We start from the raw sequence: 10,181 nt of genomic DNA on the forward strand, positions 1-10,181 counted from the left end.
TTTTGACTACAGCACCTCTGAATGCCACTCATTCTCTTTCTATACCTTAAACATGTTGACTGTCCATCTTTAGAACTTTTCATTGATCATAGTCAAGTAGAAATGTTTAATTTCTTCATCCTGGAGATTTTCTATGCTTTTCCTGGCAAGACCTAGTGTTCATAGTGCACTATGTCTTCCGGTATGGGCTAGAACTATTTTTTTTTTTTTACTTTCATTGACCTGTCTCAGTCTCATCCTTGGCTTTGGCAATATGAAAGTGACTGAGGTATGAGTGATGCTAGTAATACCATTCCTTATGCAACCAGTCCCTGTTATGAATGGTGTGAAAATGTTGCTCATAGGGTCGGTTGGTGCAGGCATTTCAGTGGGCTTGACAGACTGAGACGTAGTGGCAACTTCTGGCACAGTGAAAAAAGTAACGGAGAGCTACCTCACTCCTCATCTTCCTAGTACGCCTCTTCAGTGACGCCTGGGCCATCTGTGTCATCTGTTGGCAGAGCTGTTGAGGTCCAAACCAGGCTCAGGGCTGAGTACTTAACACACGTACACATTCGCCTGCAGACAGACTAATTTTCTCAATCCTAGACCAAGTGATACCTAGTTGATGCAGATCAGATAGTGATCTGTATAATCGAAAACTCCCAGGATTAGCCGGACATTCCTACCAGGTTTCCTAAATTCAAAACCAGGTATGACTGCACCCTTGTCCTAATTACTTCCACTAAGGCTCTGCCCACATCATTGGTTCTTTGACGTGCCTAACAGAAACATGCTGCGTGACGCTTTCTTTATGAACACTCCCGCCCCAAACCTTCCCATTTTGACACCTGTTAAGAAAAACCTTATAATCTTCTCTCCCTCATTATCTCCTCCTACTTGAACTTCATTAACTCCTAACACATCCAGACGGAGCCTTTTTCCTGACTCAGCGGAATTCAACATTCTTTCATTCTTCAACCCCAATAATATTGATAGCTCCCCATCGAATTACATTTCGTTCGCCAAGTCATTTCCAACGACTCCCTGGCCTTTCAAATGTTCGTGAAACGCCATCACCTCAATAGATGTCCGGCTCCATGAATAAATAGTTAGCGTTCTGGCCTTTGGTAACAGGGGTCCCGGGTTCGATTCCCGACAGGGTTGGGAATTTCAACCATCATTGGTTAATTCCGCTGGCTCGAGGGATGGGTGTGTGTCGTCTTCATCATTTCATCCTCATCACGACGTGCAGGTTGCCTATGGGCGTCAAATTGTCCTCGAACACTGCCGGCACTAAAAGCCATACGGTACGTCATTTCATATTATTTTTTACCCCCATAGGTCTGAGGTTTGCTAAAAACATTCTGAGCTCGGTACATTTTCATATAAACAGAATGCTACCGTAGTCCCGGTGAGAATTTCTCCTTTAACGAGTTAGGGACCACCGGTGGATTGTACAGTACTAGCTGCCAGAGCACAACCAGGACATGTATGAGCTGCTTACTCCTATTCCATACCAACGGGACCGAGCTCGATGGCTGCAGTCGCTTAAGTGCGGCCAGTATCCACTAATCGGGAGATAGTGGGTTCGAGCCCCACTGTTGGCAGCCCTGAATATGGTTTTTCGTGGTTTCCCATTTTCACACCAGGCAAATGCTGGGGCTGTACATTAATTAAGGCAACGGCCGCTTCCTTCCCATTCCTAGACCTTTCCTATCCCATCGTCGCCATAAGACCTATCTGTGTCGGTGCGACGTAAATCCACTAGCAAGAAAAAAAGCATACCAACTGATATTCCGATGATCAGCAGCATTTTTTTGTTGTAAATGTCGCATGTTCTCCAGGACTGTCTCTTGAGTTCATGTAGGCGAACTTTCCGTGCTTCCTTTTCTAATCCTTTTGGTTCTCCAATTTCACCAAGGTATTTGAAGTGTGCAACATGTTTTATCCGCTCGTATTTTGTGTTCAATTCCTGAATGTTGAATCTAGTAGGCCTACAAATAAACTTAATTTTCACAAATGAAATTGGTAGCCCTACTTTTTCAGCACATTGCTAGAAGACTTATATCTATTTGGCTGCTGTGACTTCACTGTCCGCTGGTATTATTATTATTATTACGGGGTTTTCCGTGGGACAGAGAGGTGAAAGAAGGTGCTGGTTTGAATGGATCTATCTAGGATAGTCAAAGATTAATTTAAAACTTTAAAATACTATTTATTTTCATATATTAAATTTTAACAAACAAGATTTCAGGTACGGAGGTAGTTTCGTACAAAATAGAAAAAAAAAAAACAAAAACAACGGAACAACCAAGAATTGGTAAGTTACAATTTGAACTTCAAGCTCACAATTTACAAAGGTGCCAACATTACTAATGTTACGTTTAGGCAGATAGTCAACGAGACGAATCTCACAATTTCTATTACACGAAATTTTGAAACACAATTATCAAGAGCACTTTGCTCGAAATATTACTGGTTACGGCTTTCCACGGGCACCACTCAATATTACACAAATATATATTACATTACAAGACCAGATTCTCTATGATTAAGCCGAGGAGACTGCGCTCCCCAAACCCTTACAGCCTACTCAAAGCAACCTTTAAATTGAGGGAATAGAGCGTCGTTGCTCAATAAAATCACACTTTTGGGCCTCTCTAGGTACAACCTACAATTTACAAGACCATATCAATTACCTTTTAAGTTTACACAGCGGTATCGAGTACCCATTCCACCGGACCTTCGTGAAAAAGTACAGGTTAAATTACTGGCCCAGAAATCAAAATGTATGGAGACGGACGCTTGCGCTCCTTGACATCAAAGATTAAAACCCCGACGATGCAGAGGGTAATCCTAAACTACTGAGGAGACTAGATGGACAAGTTAAGTTACGAATTACAATAGGGAAAACAGTTACTAAATCGTACTCACCTCAAGTCCAATTGAAGGGGAACTCGGGAGGGTAACGCACTCTCTATCCCCGCTTTCCAGTTTAAGTACCTTTGACTTACTTGAACTTTTACATGAGAAGGAAGAGAGTTTACATTTTAGGAAATTGAATATTACATAGTTTGTAACGGTTCAAATCCCGTTACAAGATGATATCTGTATTTTTATTATTGTATGATTTTATCTGGATTTTATTATTATTATTATTATTATTATTATTATTATTATTATTATTATTATGTCAGTATTATTATTATGTTATCTGTGATATTGTACTATTATTGTAATTATCCGTTTTATTCAATTTTGCAATTGCCTGTTGCTTGCAAGATTGCACTTAGATGTATACATATATACGTATGTGTAGTATAACACTCAATACCTGTACAGTGAGAATTGTTGTATATATCAGAGATTGGAAGTGACGTTGTTATATTGCGACACCAGTGGCGATTCTGCCAAGTCATCGCCGCGCCTTGGCTATGTCATCGTTTTTATTTAGAATATGCGCTCAGAGAGTCAGCCTCCGGGCTATTTCACCACTGGATGTAATATCTGTCGCGTAGGTGGGAGTACGTCATTGTTATTTCTGGAGATTACGTAGCTGTGTCAACCAACGTATATATAAGGTGGGTGCACATTGTAGCGTCAGTCATTAGTTATACGGATGCAGTACAGTGAACAAGTCTACTAGATCAAGAGGCCTTAGTTGGCCAGTGAACGAGAGATGGTGAAGACTCAGTGAGCCATTATTGGTCATTGAGAGAGTGAGACCAAATGGTTGGTCCGTCACTTAGTGGAAGACGCGGACGCAAGGCTTACCAAGAAGTCAGAGAGGGCAACCCTGGACCTACCAAGAGGTCATACCATATTGACTTACAAAGAAGTCAGATGATATGGAGAAGAAGCAGTCTCAAGGATGTATCACCACGTTAGGCGTGACACATCTACAGTAAACACCAGAGCAATGGATTACGTCGTAATTACACTCAAAGTGTTGAAGGTACAGTCAAGTGAATCAGTGAGGGAAATATTTCGTATAAATTGTTAAATGTCCGGTCAAGAAGAATTCAAATTCATGCCTAGTTTCTTTCAGTTGCAATGTCATAATTTCATATTCTCATCTGTTTTATCGCAACAAGACTCACTATTTTTTGATATATTATTTAAAGAATATATATTGTTCTATCAAACGAATTCAGAGTTTCATTTCATTGACAGTAAAATATCTTAACCTCAAAATTAATGGGGAAACCGAACGCCAATCTCCTTTTCCCAGAACTTATATGGTATGTTGTCAAAAGTAAGCTTATTACCCCACACCCTAGAGATGGTCAAGAGTCTCATTCTATTATTGCTGTACTGAGTGACAGCTGGCGCCCTTCAAATAACGTATGTGTAAGTAAGCAGGTAACAAGTAAGTGTGAGTACAAGGTTCGACGAGTGTGTATTTTAATGAATGTTAATTTTCATAATTTCCATTTTAAATGCAGATATTCAGATTTTCAATTAAATGCAGATTGATATGTTTGTAAATTCAGTCAGACAGTTAGGAAGTTCTCAAGTTAAAGATCGGAACCTTGACCTCGTGTTTAGCTGGCAGTGATACTTACAGAGTTGGAAATATGCTAGCCATTACCTAAGCTGATGTTCTGCTCGCCGACCGATGAGGTCCCCGCCTTCCCTCTTAACACACACTCAGTAACGCGACGGTAAATAAGACAAGTTAACTCGAAAAAGCGTCAGCTTTTATGCCTGAGAGGAAGGTTCGAGAAGGCTCTGGACTAAAACAAGACACACCCTCTCACTTTATTGGACAGTCGAAAAGTTGCAAAAAGCCTATGATTGGCTGAAAAATAAATACACAAAATTTCTGATTGGCCAGAATCCAAAGTTGGCGGGATGAGTAGGAAGTGTTGCAAACCTTGAAGTATCAAAAACAAAGAAAGTCAATTCAGTTCACAAAACCTATGAACACAAAATTTCTTTAAATTTCTAGCTGTTCCAGTTTGCACCAGAGTGCATGACATCAGTTCTTAAATAGAGACATCTATGGACTTCTTGAAATAGTTGTTTCAAGTTTTATGTGTTAGATAGCGTTCTTCCAGGTGCTTCCTTTAAATGTGCAGGATTGAGGTATACCTCCCGGTATAATTATTATTATTACTACTATTATGATTATTATCATATCCCGCCTGGTGGCCAAGTAGGAAATCTATATGGCCTGACACCATCGTTAGCTAGATCGAGTCCTGTTGGTGTAAAAAATATTCACCATCAGAATGTTTGCCGGGAGGAAGACTGTGTGCAATTTCAAAACGCGCAATCTAGCAAAAGCTTGGGTTCAGTTCCATACCACTCCGGAGCGTGCATATGGAGTGAGGGCATATACAGATGCCTAAGGGAATTCGTCCACCAGAAGAGAATTCGAACAGAACCTATATTGTTTTTCAACAGGAGTAGGATATTTGCCGACCCTCACCACAATCATCATCTCAAACCGAGAGGCGCAGGTTACCCATGGGAGACATCTGTAAAGATCTGCACCAGGTCTCCACAGTGAGCATACAACTCAAACTTATTATTATTATCATTATTATTATTATTATTATTATTATTATTATTATTATTATTATTATTTTTACATCGTTATGCCCTGCTCAGGAGCACGGTTGAACTTGCTTAGCTGATGTGTTGGCCTTCTTTTCCTCCCAAAATCTCTTCATCCTCTCGCTGAGCTTCTTCCTTCGTTCTTCTGTCCAAGTTATAGTAGCTCTAGTGTTGGGTTTGTCTTCAAAGTGGTGATTGTCGATTTTGGTTCTGAATTTACATCTGTCCTGTACAATGTCTTCCGAGATGTTAATTTCCTGGAGATCTGTTTCACTTTCATGAAGCCAGCTGTTCTTCGTTTTAGACGAAAGAGCCAGATTGAGAATTCTTTTAGTTAGCCTGTTAGTGTTCATTCTGATAATTTGTCCATAAAATTTCAATCGGCTTTTCCCAAAAGTGTGAGAATTTTTTTCAGAATGACAATATATCTCCTGGGATGAATTTTTTTCTCCATATTCCATGTATACAAACTGGGCCAAAAATTTTTCGTAAAATTTTCCTTTCTTGTTTCTCAATGTCTTTGGTTAAAGATCCACCACTAATGGTTAAGGTTTCTGAGGCATATAACGCTTCAGGTTTGATCACTGTATTATAGTGTCTAAGTTTTGCATTCCGAGATATTGATTTTTTATTATACCTGTTCCAAGTGATCCTGTATGCTTTCTGTAATTTGGAAATTCTTTCATTATTTGCTTCGCGGTTTAAACCAGAGGGCTGAATAATTTCTCCCAAATATTTAAATTGGTTCACTTGAACAATTTGGCAAATTTAGTCATAGGTTGTCCATCTAAGTATCGTGAGGCTCCTTCCATGTACTGAGTTTTCTCATATGAAATTTGAAGTCCCGTTTTGATGGCTATTTCGTACAGTTTTTCAATGGAATGAATTGCTTCATACCTATTATTGGAAAGGATTGCTATGTCATCAGCAAAGGCCAGACATTGCACGTGAACTCTGTCTTTACGTAGTCTTCCAAGCGTTATTCCTTTAGTTTCCTTTCCCCAGGTCCTGATTACTTTCTTAAGTACCAAGTTAAACAGTAACGGCGATAAACCATCCCTTTGACGGACCCCGGTGTTAACAGGAAAAAGCTCAGATATTTCGCCTAGAAATTTAACTTTTGAAGTTGTGCCATTTAATGTTTGTTTGATTAATTCTCTTGTTTTTTATCCACTTGATATTCTTCTTAGAGTATTGAAAAGTGTTTGACGGTCTATAGAGTCATATGCTTTTCTGAAATCTACAAAAGTAATGACTGTTTGTCTGGTTTTGTGCATTATTATTATTATTATTATTATTATTATTATTATTATTATTATTATTATTATTATTATTATTATTATTATTATTATTATTATTATAAAGGGCAGTCAGAAATTTTCCGTTCGACGACCGTACAGTCCTGAATCGGGATGCTAATCAGGCAAAATTGCAGTGAGCATCGAGGCACTTCTCCGACCGACGCACCAAGTGGAAGATCCCCGTGTGGTGTAACACCGTGTCCTGCTGCGTGAACATCCTCGTCGGACAGGAATCATCGGCACTTCTAGGCATTTTTGACGGGACCGAAGGCGTGATAATCGCATGGAGAGACATCAGGACTATCGCTTCTTCCACCACCCTCTTGTTGTCTGAAGTGGATGAGGCTAGCCTCCTGGACTGACTGGCGACCCGCACGGAACTTGATGCATCATTCCACAACAGTGGTTATCGACAGACATGCTGCCCAATACGCAATCTTCAATCTCCGATTAATGTCCACCGGTGTTTGTCCTTCGGCAACCAAGAACAGAATAACAGCACGTTGGTCCTGTTTGGACGCATTTGGTAACAATGTCACCATAGTTCACACGGCTGCATTTATCGCACGCACCTCGGCGCAACACGACTGCCACACTAATATTTCGCCTACGTTTGCGCTACTTTTCATGTCCGCTGCAGCAACGCCCTCAAACGGAAACTTTTTGATGACGCCTTATATTATTACTAGCTGCAGAACCCGTCGTTGACGGGACAATCACATAGCATAGCAGTAGCCCCATCTATCGGACATGCGTGGCAGAAGAAGAGACGAATCACGTCACAACAATGGTCAATGTAATATTATTGTCGATCAGTTATTATGAGCTTTCGATACTGTAGGCCTTCATATTTATTTTTCTTCCGACTCTGCGATAATAGGGCATCTAAGATAAAGGGAGTCCTTCCTTCATGACTCTCCTTTGTCTTCAAGCGATCGTTCCTTTCAGATTTTTCTTATCTTTTATAATCATCTTTGTACCGGGAGGTACACCGAACGCCGCGCATTCAAATACGCGCCATAATGAACCCCTCTATTGGTCAAACAGTGAAACTGGTAACACAACAAGTTGGAATTTTAATCCGAAGATGTCACCACTGAAATGTAAGTAATTTTGTTATTGTGAAATTGCCTAAACTGACTGAATTTCTCCTGATTTTGTTTGCTACACATCAAGAAGTTTGAACATTTTTCCACAGATGACACTACCCAAAAACTCTAATCATGCACTCTGGTGCAAGGTGAAAGAACTTATAACTTAAAGAAGTTTTGTATTCCTAGGTTTTCCATAAGTGATCTATGTTCATTTATTTTTGGGTTGGAAATAATTCCTTTCCTTTCCGCCAGTTTTGAATTTAGCCAATCACGAATTTTTGTAATTAATTTTCAACCAATCCCGCATTTCTTGTTCACTTTGTGTCAACAAATAAAAATTAAGGGGGTGTGTCCTGATTAGTCTTGAATGCTCTCGAACCTTCTCTGAGGGTATATAAACTGCGGCTTTTCATGTTTCGTTGTCAATTGATCACCGTCTGCATAAGTGTGTGTGTTAAGGCAGGGGGCAGGGCCGCCTCTCTCTTCGGTCAGCAGAACATGTATAAGGTAGCGGCCACATAAGTTAATTATTTCTTGCTACCTCCGCAGCTTTATTCGAGGGGAAAGTTCGAATCTTTAATTGTGTAACAGTACTTTTCTAAAATGTAACTTTTCTTTTGGCTAATGTAAAATCTTCATAAAATCTTTAATTGTAAATCGGTGATAGAGAGTGAGTTACCCTCTCGAGCTCAGCTTCATCTTGGTTTGAGGTGGCTACGTTTTAGCAACCTTTCGTTTCTGTAACGTATTAAAGTTATTTCCATGCGAGCCACCTCAGTAGTGTGGGAATAGCCCCAGTTTCATTGGCCAAGAGCCATTTCAGTTTGTGTTTAGAGCCGTTTACTTAACCTGTTCTTTTTCGCAAGGGCTCTATAGGTTGGGTACTAGATACCCCTGTTTCAATTTGTAGTTAGGCCATGGAAGGCCAGAGAGTGTAAAATTTTGATGTTGCCTTGAGTAGGCTGAAAAGAAACTGAGAGTCTGTTAGCTCTTTTTCAAAGTTTTGTAATAGTAACGAGTGCCTCTGGAAGGCTAGATATTGTATTTTGGGAGCAAGTGCTCTTGAATTACGGGATTTCTGCCCTTGAGTAAAGGATTCCTCATTATTGTTTTGTAAACTGGATCCGCTATTTCTGGAATTGTAAAACTAGGACTTGAAGCCCAGAATCTGTAAAAATCAATAAATTTTGGATTTTCCTAGTCTTGTTTCAAGATTGTCATTGTACCTGATGCTTCATTGTTATGAAAAATTGTTAAGTTTGAAGTTCTAAATGTTCAGTTCAAGTTTTAAATTAATTTTGATATTGTAGTTAGACCCATTCACCCCGGCACCTTCCTTAACCTCTTTCTGCTTCACGGGTATCCCCGTAACAATCTTCACAAATTTCATAGTCGATATGGACCGATGACCATACAGTTTTACCTCTTAAGACAACCACGACAAAAATCATCGAGAGTTAACACGAGTGAACATTCCTTCCATGGTAGCAAAGCTCGGCATTGATATGGACTAAGCAACAAAAATCTAAATTCATGAATTGTTACAGTACTACAGTCAGTATGTACAAAAATTTATAAGACATAAATGATCGGAAATTTAATTCTGTATAACTTTAGTTATGTAGTATTTATAGACAGACCACAAATAACATATACTATTGGAGAATTACATTTTAGGCCATCCCCTACATTACCATTTGACTCAGCGTGAATAAAATTATTTATAGCCTAGATAGTAGTTCATTTCCCTGACTTTACATACCTTTCTCTTCTTCTTAATCCGTCTACCTTTCAGGGTTGTTTTTTCCTCGGACTCAGCGAGGGATCCCACCTCTACCAGCTCAAGGGCAGTGTCCTGGATCTTCAGACTTTGGGTCGGGGAATACAATTGGGGAGGATGACCAGTGCCTCTCCCAGGTGGCTTCACCTGTTGTGCTGAACACGGGCCTTGCATGGGGATGGAAATATTGGAAGGAATATACAAGGAAGAGGGGAGGAAGCGGCCATGGCCTTAAGTTAGGTACCATCCCGGCATTTGCCTAGAGGAGAAGTGAGAAACCACGGAAAACCACTTCCAGGATGGCTGAGGTGGGAATCGAACCCACCTCTACTCAGTTGACCTCCCCAGGCTGAGTTGAGCCCGTTCCAGCCCTCGTATCACTTTTCAAATTTCGTGGCAGAGCCTGGAATCGAACCCGGGCCTCCGGGGGTGGCAGCTAATCACACTAAACACTAAACTGCA

This window comes from Anabrus simplex, chromosome 1 (assembly GCF_040414725.1).
Source record: "Anabrus simplex isolate iqAnaSimp1 chromosome 1, ASM4041472v1, whole genome shotgun sequence".
Classification (NCBI taxonomy): Eukaryota; Metazoa; Arthropoda; class Insecta; order Orthoptera; family Tettigoniidae; genus Anabrus; species Anabrus simplex.